Below are 20,134 nucleotides of genomic sequence, written 5' to 3'. Positions count from 1 at the left end.
CAATTGTTTAGAGAGTGTTAGCAAATGAGGCAAGGGGACGCAGAGAAGTATGAGAGGTTATAAACACAAATTGAGATTTGATTTTTTAATTGAGCTGTTGATTTTCACAATAAAACAGACTCCATAGTATTGATCTGGTTACCCTTTATAAAAATCTAAACATTTTGTATTGCTTATACTAAATGTACTAACAGTGGACTTTTCCATCTGCAGATTATACTGAATGACCAGCAGTGGCAGTGTTTCACAGCAGAGTTTCTCTGAATTACCGAGACTGAAGCAAAAAAAAAAGGAAGTCTTCTGGCATACTGCATCATTTTACCAATGTATGTGGTAAGTAAAACTCCCAATCATTCTTTTAGGCATTAAAAAGATGTAAATAGCATCGGAATGTCCTCACTAATTCATAGTGGGAGCCTGTGCCTGAATATTATTTCTGTCAAGATGGAAGTAATATGTATCACATTATGTTGGTCATGATAGTTAATAAAAGACTGACTGACTCAAACTCTACTAAAACCTGCTTTAGATCCTGGTGCTAGCAATGTTCTATTCGAGGAAATTGCTGCCTTTGAGACTGAAATGCACCATCTCACTTATGAAAAATAGTGTTACATACTCAAGGAAGGAAGCTCATCTAACCTCTTCTCCTGCACTCTGTATGTTGGACTCTGACACTCAAGATGGATTGTTGTTAAGGTTAATCTGTCTTTGTACCTCAATCCCACTTTCGAAAAGGACACAGTGCTTCGACTGGTTCCCATTCCTTTACCATTCCCCCTCCTACGTGGCTGGCAGTCATGAATACAGATAGTAACCTACTGCGTAACTTCTGATATCTCATCCTCCTGTGGGGTTAGCTTCCACAAGGACAATTGGTCCAGGGGTGTCTGACATCATAAAGCTAAAGCAAGAAGTTGTCTGACATGAGGTGCCATTCTGTTGCCTAGCAGTCTGACATCATAAAGCTAAAGCAAGATGTTTTCTGACTAGAAGGCCACTCTGTTGCAAAGCAGCTGGCATCATGAAGGTAAATGAAGATGTTGTCTGACATGAGAGCCACTCTGTTGCCTAACAAGGAGTAGGATACATTTATCTTGGTAATGAGATGAGTTGCAGGGTAGACAGGATGCCCAACGAAAAGATGAGATGGTACGAAGAAAGAAATTAGAACTTTATTTAGACTTACACATTTGTATGAACGCAGGTTTGAGCATAAGAGTCTCAACTTCACCATTGCTGCACTGGTAGGATTTGGCTAAAGAGAAGATGCAAATTATGCTATTCATAGTTTCTATTATTCCTGTTAACTGTAGCATAACCCTTTCTCTCTCAACTTACCAGCTGGCTTAATCGCTACTGGTGTACCATATCCTAAAACAAAGGAAGTAAGAAGGGTGCGCTGCCACTTGGCTGGCAAAAAGATTTATATCCCAATGTACGTGCTACAATTGTTTAGAGAGTGTTAGCAAATGAGGCAAGGGGACGCAGAGAAGTATGAGAGGTTATAAACACAAATTGAGATTTGATTTTTTAATTGAGCTGTTGATTTTCACAATAAAACAGACTCCATAGTATTGATCTGGTTACCCTTTATAAAAATCTAAACATTTTGTATTGCTTATACTAAATGTACTAACAGTGGACTTTTCCATCTGCAGATTATACTGAATGACCAGCAGTGGCAGTGTTTCACAGCAGAGTTTCTCTGAATTGCCGAGACTGAAGCAAAACAAAAAAGGAAGTCTTCTGGCATACTGCATCATTTTACCAATTTATGTGGTAAGTAAAACTCCCAGTCATTCTTTTAGGCATTAAAAAGATGTCAATAACAACGGAATGTCGTCACTACTTTATAGTGGGAGCCTGTGCCTGAATATAATTTCTGTCAAGATGGAAGTAATATGAATCACATTATGTTGGTCATGATAGTTAATAAAAGACTGACTGACTCAAACTCTACTAAAACCTGCTTTAGATCCTGGTGCTAGCAATGTTCTATTCGAGGAAATTGCTGCCTTTGAGACTGAAATGCACCATCTCACTTATGAAAAATAGTGTTACATACTCAAGGAAGGAAGCTCATCTAACCTCTTCTCCTGCACTCTGTATGTTGGACTCTGATACTCAAGATGGATTGTTGTTAAGGTAAATCTGTCTTTGTACCTCAATCCCACTTTCGAAAAGGACACAGTGCTTCGACTGGTTCCCATTCCTTTACCATTCCCCCTCCTACGTGGCTGGCAGTCATGAATACAGATAGTAACCTACTGCATAACTTCTGATATCTCATCCTCCTGTGGGGTTAGCTTCCACAAGGACAATTGGTCCAGGGGTGTCTGACATCATAAAGCTAAAGCAAGAAGTTGTCTGACTAGAAGGCCACTCTGTTGCAAAGCAGCTGGCATCATGAAGGTAAAGGAAGATGTTGTCTGACATGAGAGCCACTCTGTTGCCTAACAAGGAGTAGGATACATTTATCTTGGTAATGAGATGAGTTGCAGGGTAGACAGGATGCCCAACGAAAAGATGAGATGGTACAAAGAAAGAAATTAGAACTTTATTTAGACTTACACATTTGTATGAACGCAGGTTTGAGCATAAGAGTCTCAACTTCACCATTGCTGCACTGGTAGGATTTGGCTAAAGAGAAGATGCAAATTATGCTATTCATAGTTTCTATTATTCCTGTTAACTGTAGCATAACCCTTCCTCTCTCAACTTACCAGCTGGCTTAATCGCTACTGGTGTACCATATCCTAAAACAAAGGAAGTAAGTACGGTGCGCTGCCACTTGGCTGGCAAAAAGATTTATATCCCAATGTACGTGCTACAATTGTTTAGAGAGTGTTAGCAAATGAGGCAAGGGAATGCAGAGAAGTATGAGAGGTTATAAACACAAATTGAGATTTGATTTTTTAATTGAGCTGTTGATTTTCACAATAAAACAGACTCCATAGTATTGATCTGGTTACCCTTTATAAAAATCTAAACTTTTTGTATTGCTTATACTAAATGTACTAACAGTGGACTTTTCCATCTGCAGATTTTACTGAATGACCAGCAGTGGCAGTGTTTCACAGCAGAGTTTCTCTGAATTACTGAGACTGAAGCAAAAAAAAAAGGAAGTCTTCTGGCATACTGCATCATTTTACCAATGTATGTGGTAAGTAAAACTCCCAATCATTCTTTTAGGCATTAAAAAGATGTAAATAGCATCGGAATGTCCTCACTAATTTATAGTGGGAGCCTGTGCCTGAAAATAATTTCTGTCAAGATGGAAGTAATATGTATCACATTATGTTGGTCATGATAGTTAATAAAAGACTGACTGACTCAAACTCTACTAAAACCTGCTTTAGATCCTGGTGCTAGCAACATTCTATTCGAGGAAATTGCTGCCTTTGAGACTGAAATGCACCATCTCACTTATGAAAAATAGTGTTACATACTCAAGGAAGGAAGCTCATCTAACCTCTTCTCCTGCACTCTGTATGTTGGACTCTGATACTCAAGATGGATTGTTGTTAAGGTTAATCTGTCTTTGTACCTCAATCCCACTTTTGAAAAGGACACAGTGCTTCGACTGGTTCCCATTCCTTTACCATTCCCCCTCCTACGTGGCTGGCAGTCATGAATACAGATAGTAACCTACTGTATAACTTCCGATATCTCATCCTCCTGTGTGGTTAGCTTCCACAAGGACAATTGGTCCAGGGTTGTCTGACATCATAAAGCTAAAGCAAGAAGTTGTCTGACATGAGGTGCCATTCTGTTGCCTAGCAGTCTGACATCATAAAGCTAAAGCAAGATGTTTTCCGACTAGAAGGCCACTCTGTTGCAAAGCAGCTGGCATCATGAAGGTAAAGGAAGATGTTGTCTGACATGAGAGCCACTCTGTTGCCTAACAAGGAGTAGGATACATTTATCTTGGTAATGAGATGAGTTGCAGGGTAGACAGGATGCCCAACGAAAAGATGAGATGGTACAAAGAAAGAAATTAGAACTTTATTTAGACTTACACATTTGTATGAACGCAGGTTTGAGCATAAGAGTCTCAACTTCACCATTGCTGCACTGGTAGGATTTGGCTAAAGAGAAGATGCAAATTATGCTATTCATAGTTTCTATTATTCCTGTTAACTGTAGCATAACCCTTCCTCTCTCAACTTACCAGCTGGCTTAATCGCTACTGGTGTACCATATCCTTAAACAAAGGAAGTAAGAAGGGTTGCGCTGCCACTTGGCTGGCAAAAAGATTTATATCCCAATGTACGTGCTACAATTGTTTAGAGAGTGTTAGCAAATGAGGCAAGGGAATGCAGAGAAGTATGAGAGGTTATAAACACAAATTGAGATTTGATTTTTTAATTGAGCTGTTGATTTTCACAATAAAACAGACTCCATAGTATTGATCTGGTTACCCTTTATAAAAATCTAAACATTTTGTATTGCTTATACTAAATGTACTAACAGTGGACTTTTCCATCTGCAGATTATACTGAATGACCAGCAGTGGCAGTGTTTCACAGCAGAGTTTCTCTGAATTGCCGAGAATGAAGCAAAAAAAAAAAAGGAAGTCTTCTGGCATACTGCATCATTTTACCAATTTATGTGGTAAGTAAAACTCCCAATCATTCTTTTAGGCATTAAAAAGATGTAAATAGCATCGGAATGTCCTCACTAATTTATAGTGGGAGCCTGTGCCTGAATATTATTTCTGTCAAGATGGAAGTAATATGTATCACATTATGTTGGTCATGATAGTTAATAAAAGATTGACTGACTCAAACTCTACTAAAACCTGCTTTAGATCCTGGTGCTAGCAACGTTCTATTCGAGGAAATATCTGCCTTTGAGACTGAAATGCACCATCTCACTTATGAAAAATAGTGTTACATACTCAAGGAAGGAAGCTCATCTAACCTCTTCTCCTGCACTCTCTATGTTGGACTCTGATACTCAAGATGGATTGTTGTTAATGTTAATCTGTCTTTGTACCTCAATCCCACTTTTGAAAAAGACACAGTGCTTCGACTGGTTCCCATTCCTTTACCATTCCCCCTCCTACGTGGCTGGCAGTCATGAATACAGATAGTAACCTACTGCATAACTTCTGATATCTCATCCTCCTGTGGGGTTAGCTTCCACAAGGACAATTGGTCCAGGGGTGTCTGACATCATAAAGCTAAAGCAAGAAGTTGTCTGACATGAGGTGCCATTCTGTTGCCTAGCAGTCTGACATCATAAAGCTAAAGCAAGATGTTTTCTGACTAGAAGGCCACTCTGTTGCAAAGCAGCTGGCATCATGAAGGTAAAGGAAGATGTTGTCTGACATGAGAGCCACTCTGTTGCCTAACAAGGAGTAGGATACATTTATCTTGGTAATGAGATGAGTTGCAGGGTAGACAGGATGCCCAACGAAAAGATGAGATGGTACGAAGAAAGAAATTAGAACTTTATTTAGACTTACACATTTGTATGAACGCAGGTTTGAGCATAAGAGTCTCAACTTCACCATTGCTGCACTGGTAGGATTTGGCTAAAGAGAATATGCAAATTATGCTATTCATAGTTTCTATTATTCCTGTTAACTGTAGCATAACCCTTTCTCTCTCAACTTACCAGCTGGCTTAATCGCTACTGGTGTACCATATCCTAAAACAAAGGAAGTAAGAAGGGTGCGCTGCCACTTGGCTGGCAAAAAGATTTATATCCCAATGTACGTGCTACAATTGTTTAGAGAGTGTTAGCAAATGAGGCAAGGGGACGCAGAGAAGTATGAGACGTTATAAACACAAATTGAGATTTGATTTTTTAATTGAGCTGTTGATTTTCACAATAAAACAGACTCCATAGTATTGATCTGGTTACCCTTTATAAAAATCTAAACATTTTGTATTGCTTATACTAAATGTACTAACAGTGGACTTTTCCATCTGCAGATTATACTGAATGACCAGCAGTGGCAGTGTTTCACAGCAGAGTTTCTCTGAATTACCGAGACTGAAGCAAAAAAAAAGGAAGTCTTCTGGCATACTGCATCATTTTACCAATGTATGTGGTAAGTAAAACTCCCAATCATTCTTTTAGGCATTAAAAAGATGTAAATAGCATCGGAATGTCCTCACTAATTCATAGTGGGAGCCTGTGCCTGAATATTATTTCTGTCAAGATAGAAGTAATATGTATCACATTATGTTGGTCATGATAGTTAATAAAAGACTGACTGACTCAAACTCTACTAAAACCTGCTTTAGATCCTGGTGCTAGCAACGTTCTATTTGAGGAAATATCTGCCTTTGAGACTGAAATGCACCATCTCACTTATGAAAAATAGTGTTACATACTCAAGGAAGGAAGCTCATCTAACCTCTTCTCCTGCACTCTCTATGTTGGACTCTGATACTCAAGATGGATTGTTGTTAATGTTAATCTGTCTTTGTACCTCAATCCCACTTTTGAAAAAGACACAGTGCTTCGACTGGTTCCCATTCCTTTACCATTCCCACTCCTACGTGGCTGGCAGTCATGAATACAGATAGTAACCTACTGCATAACTTCTGATATCTCATCCTCCTGTGGGGTTAGCTTCCACAAGGACAATTGGTCCAGGGGTGTATGACGTCATAAAGCTAAAGCAAGACGTTGTCTGACATGAGGTGCCATTCTGTTGCCTAGCAGTCTGACATCATAAAGCTAAAGCAAGATGTTTTCTGACTAGAAGGCCACTCTGTTGCAAAGCAGCTGGCATCATGAAGGTAAAGGAAGATGTTGTCTGACATGAGAGCCACTCTGTTGCCTAACAAGGAGTAGGATACATTTATCTTGGTAATGAGATGAGTTGCAGGGTAGACAGGATGCCCAACGAAAAGATGAGATGGTACGAAGAAAGAAATTAGAACTTTATTTAGACTTACACATTTGTATGAACGCAGGTTTGAGCATAAGAGTCTCAACTTCACCATTGCTGCACTGGTAGGATTTGGCTAAAGAGAAGATGCAAATTATGCTATTCATAGTTTCTATTATTCCTGTTAACTGTAGCATAACCCTTTCTCTCTCAACTTACCAGCTGGCTTAATCGCTACTGGTGTACCATATCCTAAAACAAAGGAAGTAAGAAGGGTGCGCTGCCACTTGGCTGGCAAAAAGATTTATATCCCAATGTACGTGCTACAATTGTTTAGAGAGTGTTAGCAAATGAGGCAAGGGGACGCAGAGAAGTATGAGAGGTTATAAACACAAATTGAGATTTGATTTTTTAATTGAGCTGTTGATTTTCACAATAAAACAGACTCCATAGTATTGATCTGGTTACCCTTTATAAAAATCTAAACATTTTGTATTGCTTATACTAAATGTACTAACAGTGGACTTTTCCATCTGCAGATTATACTGAATGACCAGCAGTGGCAGTGTTTCACAGCAGAGTTTCTCTGAATTACCGAGACTGAAGCAAAAAAAAAAGGAAGTCTTCTGGCATACTGCATCATTTTACCAATGTATGTGGTAAGTAAAACTCCCAATCATTCTTTTAGGCATTAAAAAGATGTAAATAGCATCGGAATGTCCTCACTAATTCATAGTGGGAGCCTGTGCCTGAATATTATTTCTGTCAAGATGGAAGTAATATGTATCACATTATGTTGGTCATGATAGTTAATAAAAGACTGACTGACTCAAACTCTACTAAAACCTGCTTTAGATCCTGGTGCTAGCAATGTTCTATTCGAGGAAATTGCTGCCTTTGAGACTGAAATGCACCATCTCACTTATGAAAAATAGTGTTACATACTCAAGGAAGGAAGCTCATCTAACCTCTTCTCCTGCACTCTGTATGTTGGACTCTGACACTCAAGATGGATTGTTGTTAAGGTTAATCTGTCTTTGTACCTCAATCCCACTTTCGAAAAGGACACAGTGCTTCGACTGGTTCCCATTCCTTTACCATTCCCCCTCCTACGTGGCTGGCAGTCATGAATACAGATAGTAACCTACTGCGTAACTTCTGATATCTCATCCTCCTGTGGGGTTAGCTTCCACAAGGACAATTGGTCCAGGGGTGTCTGACATCATAAAGCTAAAGCAAGAAGTTGTCTGACATGAGGTGCCATTCTGTTGCCTAGCAGTCTGACATCATAAAGCTAAAGCAAGATGTTTTCTGACTAGAAGGCCACTCTGTTGCAAAGCAGCTGGCATCATGAAGGTAAATGAAGATGTTGTCTGACATGAGAGCCACTCTGTTGCCTAACAAGGAGTAGGATACATTTATCTTGGTAATGAGATGAGTTGCAGGGTAGACAGGATGCCCAACGAAAAGATGAGATGGTACGAAGAAAGAAATTAGAACTTTATTTAGACTTACACATTTGTATGAACGCAGGTTTGAGCATAAGAGTCTCAACTTCACCATTGCTGCACTGGTAGGATTTGGCTAAAGAGAAGATGCAAATTATGCTATTCATAGTTTCTATTATTCCTGTTAACTGTAGCATAACCCTTTCTCTCTCAACTTACCAGCTGGCTTAATCGCTACTGGTGTACCATATCCTAAAACAAAGGAAGTAAGAAGGGTGCGCTGCCACTTGGCTGGCAAAAAGATTTATATCCCAATGTACGTGCTACAATTGTTTAGAGAGTGTTAGCAAATGAGGCAAGGGGACGCAGAGAAGTATGAGAGGTTATAAACACAAATTGAGATTTGATTTTTTAATTGAGCTGTTGATTTTCACAATAAAACAGACTCCATAGTATTGATCTGGTTACCCTTTATAAAAATCTAAACATTTTGTATTGCTTATACTAAATGTACTAACAGTGGACTTTTCCATCTGCAGATTATACTGAATGACCAGCAGTGGCAGTGTTTCACAGCAGAGTTTCTCTGAATTGCCGAGACTGAAGCAAAACAAAAAAGGAAGTCTTCTGGCATACTGCATCATTTTACCAATTTATGTGGTAAGTAAAACTCCCAGTCATTCTTTTAGGCATTAAAAAGATGTCAATAACAACGGAATGTCGTCACTACTTTATAGTGGGAGCCTGTGCCTGAATATAATTTCTGTCAAGATGGAAGTAATATGAATCACATTATGTTGGTCATGATAGTTAATAAAAGACTGACTGACTCAAACTCTACTAAAACCTGCTTTAGATCCTGGTGCTAGCAATGTTCTATTCGAGGAAATTGCTGCCTTTGAGACTGAAATGCACCATCTCACTTATGAAAAATAGTGTTACATACTCAAGGAAGGAAGCTCATCTAACCTCTTCTCCTGCACTCTGTATGTTGGACTCTGATACTCAAGATGGATTGTTGTTAAGGTAAATCTGTCTTTGTACCTCAATCCCACTTTCGAAAAGGACACAGTGCTTCGACTGGTTCCCATTCCTTTACCATTCCCCCTCCTACGTGGCTGGCAGTCATGAATACAGATAGTAACCTACTGCATAACTTCTGATATCTCATCCTCCTGTGGGGTTAGCTTCCACAAGGACAATTGGTCCAGGGGTGTCTGACATCATAAAGCTAAAGCAAGAAGTTGTCTGACTAGAAGGCCACTCTGTTGCAAAGCAGCTGGCATCATGAAGGTAAAGGAAGATGTTGTCTGACATGAGAGCCACTCTGTTGCCTAACAAGGAGTAGGATACATTTATCTTGGTAATGAGATGAGTTGCAGGGTAGACAGGATGCCCAACGAAAAGATGAGATGGTACAAAGAAAGAAATTAGAACTTTATTTAGACTTACACATTTGTATGAACGCAGGTTTGAGCATAAGAGTCTCAACTTCACCATTGCTGCACTGGTAGGATTTGGCTAAAGAGAAGATGCAAATTATGCTATTCATAGTTTCTATTATTCCTGTTAACTGTAGCATAACCCTTCCTCTCTCAACTTACCAGCTGGCTTAATCGCTACTGGTGTACCATATCCTAAAACAAAGGAAGTAAGTACGGTGCGCTGCCACTTGGCTGGCAAAAAGATTTATATCCCAATGTACGTGCTACAATTGTTTAGAGAGTGTTAGCAAATGAGGCAAGGGAATGCAGAGAAGTATGAGAGGTTATAAACACAAATTGAGATTTGATTTTTTAATTGAGCTGTTGATTTTCACAATAAAACAGACTCCATAGTATTGATCTGGTTACCCTTTATAAAAATCTAAACTTTTTGTATTGCTTATACTAAATGTACTAACAGTGGACTTTTCCATCTGCAGATTTTACTGAATGACCAGCAGTGGCAGTGTTTCACAGCAGAGTTTCTCTGAATTACTGAGACTGAAGCAAAAAAAAAAGGAAGTCTTCTGGCATACTGCATCATTTTACCAATGTATGTGGTAAGTAAAACTCCCAATCATTCTTTTAGGCATTAAAAAGATGTAAATAGCATCGGAATGTCCTCACTAATTTATAGTGGGAGCCTGTGCCTGAAAATAATTTCTGTCAAGATGGAAGTAATATGTATCACATTATGTTGGTCATGATAGTTAATAAAAGACTGACTGACTCAAACTCTACTAAAACCTGCTTTAGATCCTGGTGCTAGCAACATTCTATTCGAGGAAATTGCTGCCTTTGAGACTGAAATGCACCATCTCACTTATGAAAAATAGTGTTACATACTCAAGGAAGGAAGCTCATCTAACCTCTTCTCCTGCACTCTGTATGTTGGACTCTGATACTCAAGATGGATTGTTGTTAAGGTTAATCTGTCTTTGTACCTCAATCCCACTTTTGAAAAGGACACAGTGCTTCGACTGGTTCCCATTCCTTTACCATTCCCCCTCCTACGTGGCTGGCAGTCATGAATACAGATAGTAACCTACTGTATAACTTCCGATATCTCATCCTCCTGTGTGGTTAGCTTCCACAAGGACAATTGGTCCAGGGTTGTCTGACATCATAAAGCTAAAGCAAGAAGTTGTCTGACATGAGGTGCCATTCTGTTGCCTAGCAGTCTGACATCATAAAGCTAAAGCAAGATGTTTTCCGACTAGAAGGCCACTCTGTTGCAAAGCAGCTGGCATCATGAAGGTAAAGGAAGATGTTGTCTGACATGAGAGCCACTCTGTTGCCTAACAAGGAGTAGGATACATTTATCTTGGTAATGAGATGAGTTGCAGGGTAGACAGGATGCCCAACGAAAAGATGAGATGGTACAAAGAAAGAAATTAGAACTTTATTTAGACTTACACATTTGTATGAACGCAGGTTTGAGCATAAGAGTCTCAACTTCACCATTGCTGCACTGGTAGGATTTGGCTAAAGAGAAGATGCAAATTATGCTATTCATAGTTTCTATTATTCCTGTTAACTGTAGCATAACCCTTCCTCTCTCAACTTACCAGCTGGCTTAATCGCTACTGGTGTACCATATCCTTAAACAAAGGAAGTAAGAAGGGTTGCGCTGCCACTTGGCTGGCAAAAAGATTTATATCCCAATGTACGTGCTACAATTGTTTAGAGAGTGTTAGCAAATGAGGCAAGGGAATGCAGAGAAGTATGAGAGGTTATAAACACAAATTGAGATTTGATTTTTTAATTGAGCTGTTGATTTTCACAATAAAACAGACTCCATAGTATTGATCTGGTTACCCTTTATAAAAATCTAAACATTTTGTATTGCTTATACTAAATGTACTAACAGTGGACTTTTCCATCTGCAGATTATACTGAATGACCAGCAGTGGCAGTGTTTCACAGCAGAGTTTCTCTGAATTGCCGAGAATGAAGCAAAAAAAAAAAAGGAAGTCTTCTGGCATACTGCATCATTTTACCAATTTATGTGGTAAGTAAAACTCCCAATCATTCTTTTAGGCATTAAAAAGATGTAAATAGCATCGGAATGTCCTCACTAATTTATAGTGGGAGCCTGTGCCTGAATATTATTTCTGTCAAGATGGAAGTAATATGTATCACATTATGTTGGTCATGATAGTTAATAAAAGATTGACTGACTCAAACTCTACTAAAACCTGCTTTAGATCCTGGTGCTAGCAACGTTCTATTCGAGGAAATATCTGCCTTTGAGACTGAAATGCACCATCTCACTTATGAAAAATAGTGTTACATACTCAAGGAAGGAAGCTCATCTAACCTCTTCTCCTGCACTCTCTATGTTGGACTCTGATACTCAAGATGGATTGTTGTTAATGTTAATCTGTCTTTGTACCTCAATCCCACTTTTGAAAAAGACACAGTGCTTCGACTGGTTCCCATTCCTTTACCATTCCCCCTCCTACGTGGCTGGCAGTCATGAATACAGATAGTAACCTACTGCATAACTTCTGATATCTCATCCTCCTGTGGGGTTAGCTTCCACAAGGACAATTGGTCCAGGGGTGTCTGACATCATAAAGCTAAAGCAAGAAGTTGTCTGACATGAGGTGCCATTCTGTTGCCTAGCAGTCTGACATCATAAAGCTAAAGCAAGATGTTTTCTGACTAGAAGGCCACTCTGTTGCAAAGCAGCTGGCATCATGAAGGTAAAGGAAGATGTTGTCTGACATGAGAGCCACTCTGTTGCCTAACAAGGAGTAGGATACATTTATCTTGGTAATGAGATGAGTTGCAGGGTAGACAGGATGCCCAACGAAAAGATGAGATGGTACGAAGAAAGAAATTAGAACTTTATTTAGACTTACACATTTGTATGAACGCAGGTTTGAGCATAAGAGTCTCAACTTCACCATTGCTGCACTGGTAGGATTTGGCTAAAGAGAATATGCAAATTATGCTATTCATAGTTTCTATTATTCCTGTTAACTGTAGCATAACCCTTCCTCTCTCAACTTACCAGCTGGCTTAATCGCTACTGGTGTACCATATCCTTAAACAAAGGAAGTAAGAAGGGTTGCGCTGCCACTTGGCTGGCAAAAAGATTTATATCCCAATGTACGTGCTACAATTGTTTAGAGAGTGTTAGCAAATGAGGCAAGGGAATGCAGAGAAGTATGAGAGGTTATAAACACAAATTGAGATTTGATTTTTTAATTGAGCTGTTGATTTTCACAATAAAACAGACTCCATAGTATTGATCTGGTTACCCTTTATAAAAATCTAAACATTTTGTATTGCTTATACTAAATGTACTAACAGTGGACTTTTCCATCTGCAGATTATACTGAATGACCAGCAGTGGCAGTGTTTCACAGCAGAGTTTCTCTGAATTGCCGAGAATGAAGCAAAAAAAAAAAAGGAAGTCTTCTGGCATACTGCATCATTTTACCAATTTATGTGGTAAGTAAAACTCCCAATCATTCTTTTAGGCATTAAAAAGATGTAAATAGCATCGGAATGTCCTCACTAATTTATAGTGGGAGCCTGTGCCTGAATATTATTTCTGTCAAGATGGAAGTAATATGTATCACATTATGTTGGTCATGATAGTTAATAAAAGATTGACTGACTCAAACTCTACTAAAACCTGCTTTAGATCCTGGTGCTAGCAACGTTCTATTCGAGGAAATATCTGCCTTTGAGACTGAAATGCACCATCTCACTTATGAAAAATAGTGTTACATACTCAAGGAAGGAAGCTCATCTAACCTCTTCTCCTGCACTCTCTATGTTGGACTCTGATACTCAAGATGGATTGTTGTTAATGTTAATCTGTCTTTGTACCTCAATCCCACTTTTGAAAAAGACACAGTGCTTCGACTGGTTCCCATTCCTTTACCATTCCCCCTCCTACGTGGCTGGCAGTCATGAATACAGATAGTAACCTACTGCATAACTTCTGATATCTCATCCTCCTGTGGGGTTAGCTTCCACAAGGACAATTGGTCCAGGGGTGTCTGACATCATAAAGCTAAAGCAAGAAGTTGTCTGACATGAGGTGCCATTCTGTTGCCTAGCAGTCTGACATCATAAAGCTAAAGCAAGATGTTTTCTGACTAGAAGGCCACTCTGTTGCAAAGCAGCTGGCATCATGAAGGTAAAGGAAGATGTTGTCTGACATGAGAGCCACTCTGTTGCCTAACAAGGAGTAGGATACATTTATCTTGGTAATGAGATGAGTTGCAGGGTAGACAGGATGCCCAACGAAAAGATGAGATGGTACGAAGAAAGAAATTAGAACTTTATTTAGACTTACACATTTGTATGAACGCAGGTTTGAGCATAAGAGTCTCAACTTCACCATTGCTGCACTGGTAGGATTTGGCTAAAGAGAATATGCAAATTATGCTATTCATAGTTTCTATTATTCCTGTTAACTGTAGCATAACCCTTTCTCTCTCAACTTACCAGCTGGCTTAATCGCTACTGGTGTACCATATCCTAAAACAAAGGAAGTAAGAAGGGTGCGCTGCCACTTGGCTGGCAAAAAGATTTATATCCCAATGTACGTGCTACAATTGTTTAGAGAGTGTTAGCAAATGAGGCAAGGGGACGCAGAGAAGTATGAGACGTTATAAACACAAATTGAGATTTGATTTTTTAATTGAGCTGTTGATTTTCACAATAAAACAGACTCCATAGTATTGATCTGGTTACCCTTTATAAAAATCTAAACATTTTGTATTGCTTATACTAAATGTACTAAAAGTGGACTTTTCCATCTGCAGATTATACTGAATGACCAGCAGTGGCAGTGTTTCACAGCAGAGTTTCTCTGAATTACCGAGACTGAAGCAAAAAAAAAGGAAGTCTTCTGGCATACTGCATCATTTTACCAATGTATGTGGTAAGTAAAACTCCCAATCATTCTTTTAGGCATTAAAAAGATGTAAATAGCATCGGAATGTCCTCACTAATTCATAGTGGGAGCCTGTGCCTGAATATTATTTCTGTCAAGATAGAAGTAATATGTATCACATTATGTTGGTCATGATAGTTAATAAAAGACTGACTGACTCAAACTCTACTAAAACCTGCTTTAGATCCTGGTGCTAGCAACGTTCTATTTGAGGAAATATCTGCCTTTGAGACTGAAATGCACCATCTCACTTATGAAAAATAGTGTTACATACTCAAGGAAGGAAGCTCATCTAACCTCTTCTCCTGCACTCTCTATGTTGGACTCTGATACTCAAGATGGATTGTTGTTAATGTTAATCTGTCTTTGTACCTCAATCCCACTTTTGAAAAAGACACAGTGCTTCGACTGGTTCCCATTCCTTTACCATTCCCACTCCTACGTGGCTGGCAGTCATGAATACAGATAGTAACCTACTGCATAACTTCTGATATCTCATCCTCCTGTGGGGTTAGCTTCCACAAGGACAATTGGTCCAGGGGTGTATGACGTCATAAAGCTAAAGCAAGACGTTGTCTGACATGAGGTGCCATTCTGTTGCCTAGCAGTCTGACATCATAAAGCTAAAGCAAAATGTTTTCTGACTAGAAGGCCACTCTGTTGCAAAGCAGCTGTCATCATGAAGGTAAAGGAAAATGTTGTCTGACATGAGAGCCACTCTGTTGCCTAACAAGGTGTAGGATACATTTATCTTGGTAATGAGATGAGTTGCAGGGTAGACAGGATGCCCAACGAAAAGATGAGATGGTACGAAGAAAGAAATTAGAACTTTATTTAGACTTACACATTTGTATGAACGCAGGTTTGAGCATAAGAGTCTCAACTTCACCATTGCTGCACTGGTAGGATTTGGCTAAAGAGAAGATGCAAATTATGCTATTCATAGTTTCTATTATTCCTGTTAACTGTAGCATAACCCTTCCTCTCTCAACTTACCAGCTGGCTTAATCGCTACTGGTGTACCATATCCTAAAACAAAGGAAGTAAGAAGGGTGCGCTGCCACTTGGCTGGCAAAAAGATTTATATCCCAATGTACGTGCTACAATTGTTTAGAGAGTGTTAGCAAATGAGGCAAGGGGACGCAGAGAAGTATGAGAGGTTATAAACACAAATTGAGATTTGATTTTTTAATTGAGCTGTTGATTTTCACAATAAAACAGACTCCATAGTATTGATCTGGTTACCCTTTATAAAAATCTAAACATTTTGTATTGCTTATACTAAATGTACTAACAGTGGACTTTTCCATCTGCAGATTATACTGAATGACCAGCAGTGGCAGTGTTTCACAGCAGAGTTTCTCTGAATTACCGAGACTGAAGCAAAAAAAAAAGGAAGTCTTCTGGCATACTGCATCATTTTACCAATGTATGTGGTAAGTAAAACTCCCAATCATTCTTTTAGGCATTAAAAAGATGTAAATAGCATCGGAATGTCCTCACTAATTCATAGTGGGAGCCTGTGCCTGAATATTATTTCTGTCAAGATGGAAGTAATATGTATCACATTATGTTGGTCATGATAGTTAATAAAAGACTGACTGACTCAAACTCTACTAAAACCTGCTTTAGATCCTGGTGCTAGCAATGTTCTATTCGAGGAAATTGCTGCCTTTGAGACTGAAATGCACCATCTCACTTATGAAAAATAGTGTTACATACTCAAGGAAGGAAGCTCATCTAACCTCTTCTCCTGCACTCTGTATGTTGGACTCTGACACTCAAGATGGATTGTTGTTAAGGTTAATCTGTCTTTGTACCTCAATCCCACTTTCGAAAAGGACACAGTGCTTCGACTGGTTCCCATTCCTTTACCATTCCCCCTCCTACGTGGCTGGCAGTCATGAATACAGATAGTAACCTACTGCGTAACTTCTGATATCTCATCCTCCTGTGGGGTTAGCTTCCACAAGGACAATTGGTCCAGGGGTGTCTGACATCATAAAGCTAAAGCAAGAAGTTGTCTGACATGAGGTGCCATTCTGTTGCCTAGCAGTCTGACATCATAAAGCTAAAGCAAGATGTTTTCTGACTAGAAGGCCACTCTGTTGCAAAGCAGCTGGCATCATGAAGGTAAAGGAAGATGTTGTCTGACATGAGAGCCACTCTGTTGCCTAACAAGGAGTAGGATACATTTATCTTGGTAATGAGATGAGTTGCAGGGTAGACAGGATGCCCAACGAAAAGATGAGATGGTACGAAGAAAGAAATTAGAACTTTATTTAGACTTACACATTTGTATGAACGCAGGTTTGAGCATAAGAGTCTCAACTTCACCATTGCTGCACTGGTAGGATTTGGCTAAAGAGAAGATGCAAATTATGCTATTCATAGTTTCTATTATTCCTGTTAACTGTAGCATAACCCTTTCTCTCTCAACTTACCAGCTGGCTTAATCGCTACTGGTGTACCATATCCTAAAACAAAGGAAGTAAGAAGGGTGCGCTGCCACTTGGCTGGCAAAAAGATTTATATCCCAATGTACGTGCTACAATTGTTTAGAGAGTGTTAGCAAATGAGGCAAGGGGACGCAGAGAAGTATGAGAGGTTATAAACACAAATTGAGATTTGATTTTTTAATTGAGCTGTTGATTTTCACAATAAAACAGACTCCATAGTATTGATCTGGTTACCCTTTATAAAAATCTAAACATTTTGTATTGCTTATACTAAATGTACTAACAGTGGACTTTTCCATCTGCAGATTATACTGAATGACCAGCAGTGGCAGTGTTTCACAGCAGAGTTTCTCTGAATTGCCGAGAATGAAGCAAAAAGAAAAGGAAGTCTTCTGGCATACTGCATCATTTTACCAATTTATGTGGTAAGTAAAACTCCCAATCATTCTTTTAGGCATTAAAAAGATGTAAATAGCATCGGAATGTCCTCACTAATTCATAGTGGGAGCCTGTGCCTGAATATTATTTCTGTCAAGATAGAAGTAATATGTATCATATTATGTTGGTCATGATAGTTAATAAAAGACTGACTGACTCAAACTCTACTAAAACCTGCTTTAGATCCTGGTGCTAGCAACGTTCTATTTGAGGAAATATCTGCCTTTGAGACTGAAATGCACCATCTCACTTATGAAAAATAGTGTTACATACTCAAGGAAGGAAGCTCATCTAACCTCTTCTCCTGCACTCTCTATGTTGGACTCTGATACTCAAGATGGATTGTTGTTAATGTTAATCTGTCTTTGTACCTCAATCCCACTTTTGAAAAAGACACAGTGCTTCGACTGGTTCCCATTCCTTTACCATTCCCCCTCCTACGTGGCTGGCAGTCATGAATACAGATAGTAACCTACTGCATAACTTCTGATATCTCATCCTCCTGTGGGGTTAGCTTCCACAAGGACAATTGGTCCAGGGGTGTATGACGTCATAAAGCTAAAGCAAGAAGTTGTCTGACATGAGGTGCCATTCTGTTGCCTAGCAGTCTGACATCATAAAGCTAAAGCAAAATGTTTTCTGACTAGAAGGCCACTCTGTTGCAAAGCAGCTGTCATCATGAAGGTAAAGGAAAATGTTGTCTGACATGAGAGCCACTCTGTTGCCTAACAAGGTGTAGGATACATTTATCTTGGTAATGAGATGAGTTGCAGGGTAGACAGGATGCCCAACGAAAAGATGAGATGGTACGAAGAAAGAAATTAGAACTTTATTTAGACTTACACATTTGTATGAACGCAGGTTTGAGCATAAGAGTCTCAACTTCACCATTGCTGCACTGGTAGGATTTGGCTAAAGAGAAGATGCAAATTATGCTATTCATAGTTTCTATTATTCCTGTTAACTGTAGCATAACCCTTCCTCTCTCAACTTACCAGCTGGCTTAATCGCTACTGGTGTACCATATCCTAAAACAAAGGAAGTAAGAAGGGTGCGCTGCCACTTGGCTGGCAAAAAGATTTATATCCCAATGTACGTGCTACAATTGTTTAGAGAGTGTTAGCAAATGAGGCAAGGGAATGCAGAGAAGTATGAGAGGTTATAAACACAAATTGAGATTTGATTTTTTAATTGAGCTGTTGATTTTCACAATAAAACAGACTCCATAGTATTGATCTGGTTACCCTTTAAAAAAATCTAAACTTTTTGTATTGCTTATACTAAATGTACTAACAGTGGACTTTTCCATCTGCAGATTATACTGAATGACCAGCAGTGGCAGTGTTTCACAGCAGAGTTTCTCTGAATTGCCGAGAATGAAGCAAAAAAAAAAGGAAGTCTTCTGGCATACTGCATCATTTTACCAATTTATGTGGTAAGTAAAACTCCCAATCATTCTTTTAGGCATTAAAAAGATGTTAATAGCATTGGAATGCTGTCACTACTTTATAGTGGGAGCCTGTGCCTGAATATTATTTCTGTCAAGATGGAAGTAATATGTATCACATTATGTTGGTCATGATAGTTAATAAAAGACTGACTGACTCAAACTCTACTAAAACCTGCTTTAGATCCTGGTGCTAGCAATGTTCTATTCGAGGAAATTGCTGCCTTTGAGACTGAAATGCACCATCTCACTTATGAAAAATAGTGTTACATACTCAAGGAAGGAAGCTCATCTAACCTCTTCTCCTGCACTCTGTATGTTGGACTCTGATACTCAAGATGGATTGTTGTTAAGGTTAATCTGTCTTTGTACCTCAATCCCACTTTCGAAAAGGACACAGTGCTTCGACTGGTTCCCATTCCTTTACCATTCCCCCTCCTACGTGGCTGGCAGTCATGAATACAGATAGTAACCTACTGCATAACTTCTGATATCTCATCCTCCTGTGTGGTTAGCTTCCACAAGGACAATTGGTCCAGGGGTGTCTGACATCATAAAGCTAAAGCAAGAAGTTGTCTGACATGAGGTGCCATTCTGTTGCCTAGCAGTCTGACATCATAAAGCTAAAGCAAGATGTTTTCTGACTAGAAGGCCACTCTGTTGCAAAGCAGCTGGCATCATGAAGGTAAAGGAAGATGTTGTCTGACATGAGAGCCACTCTGTTGCCTAACAAGGAGTAGGATACATTTATCTTGGTAATGAGATGAGTTGCAGGGTAGACAGGATGCCCAACGAAAAGATGAGATGGTACGAAGAAAGAAATTAGAACTTTATTTAGACTTACACATTTGTATGAACGCAGGTTTGAGCATAAGAGTCTTAACTTCACCATTGCTGCACTGGTAGGATTTGGCTAAAGAGAAGATGCAAATTATGCTATTCATAGTTTCTATTATTCCTGTTAACTGTAGCATAACCCTTTCTCTCTCAACTTACCAGCTGGCTTAATCGCTACTGGTGTACCATATCCTAAAACAAAGGAAGTAAGAAGGGTGCGCTGCCACTTGGCTGGCAAAAAGATTTA

The sequence above is a fragment of the Lissotriton vulgaris genome, chromosome 12 (genome assembly GCF_964263255.1).
Source record: "Lissotriton vulgaris chromosome 12, aLisVul1.2, whole genome shotgun sequence".
Lineage (NCBI taxonomy): Eukaryota > Metazoa > Chordata > Amphibia > Caudata > Salamandridae > Lissotriton > Lissotriton vulgaris.
This window is presented reverse-complemented; position numbering follows the sequence as displayed.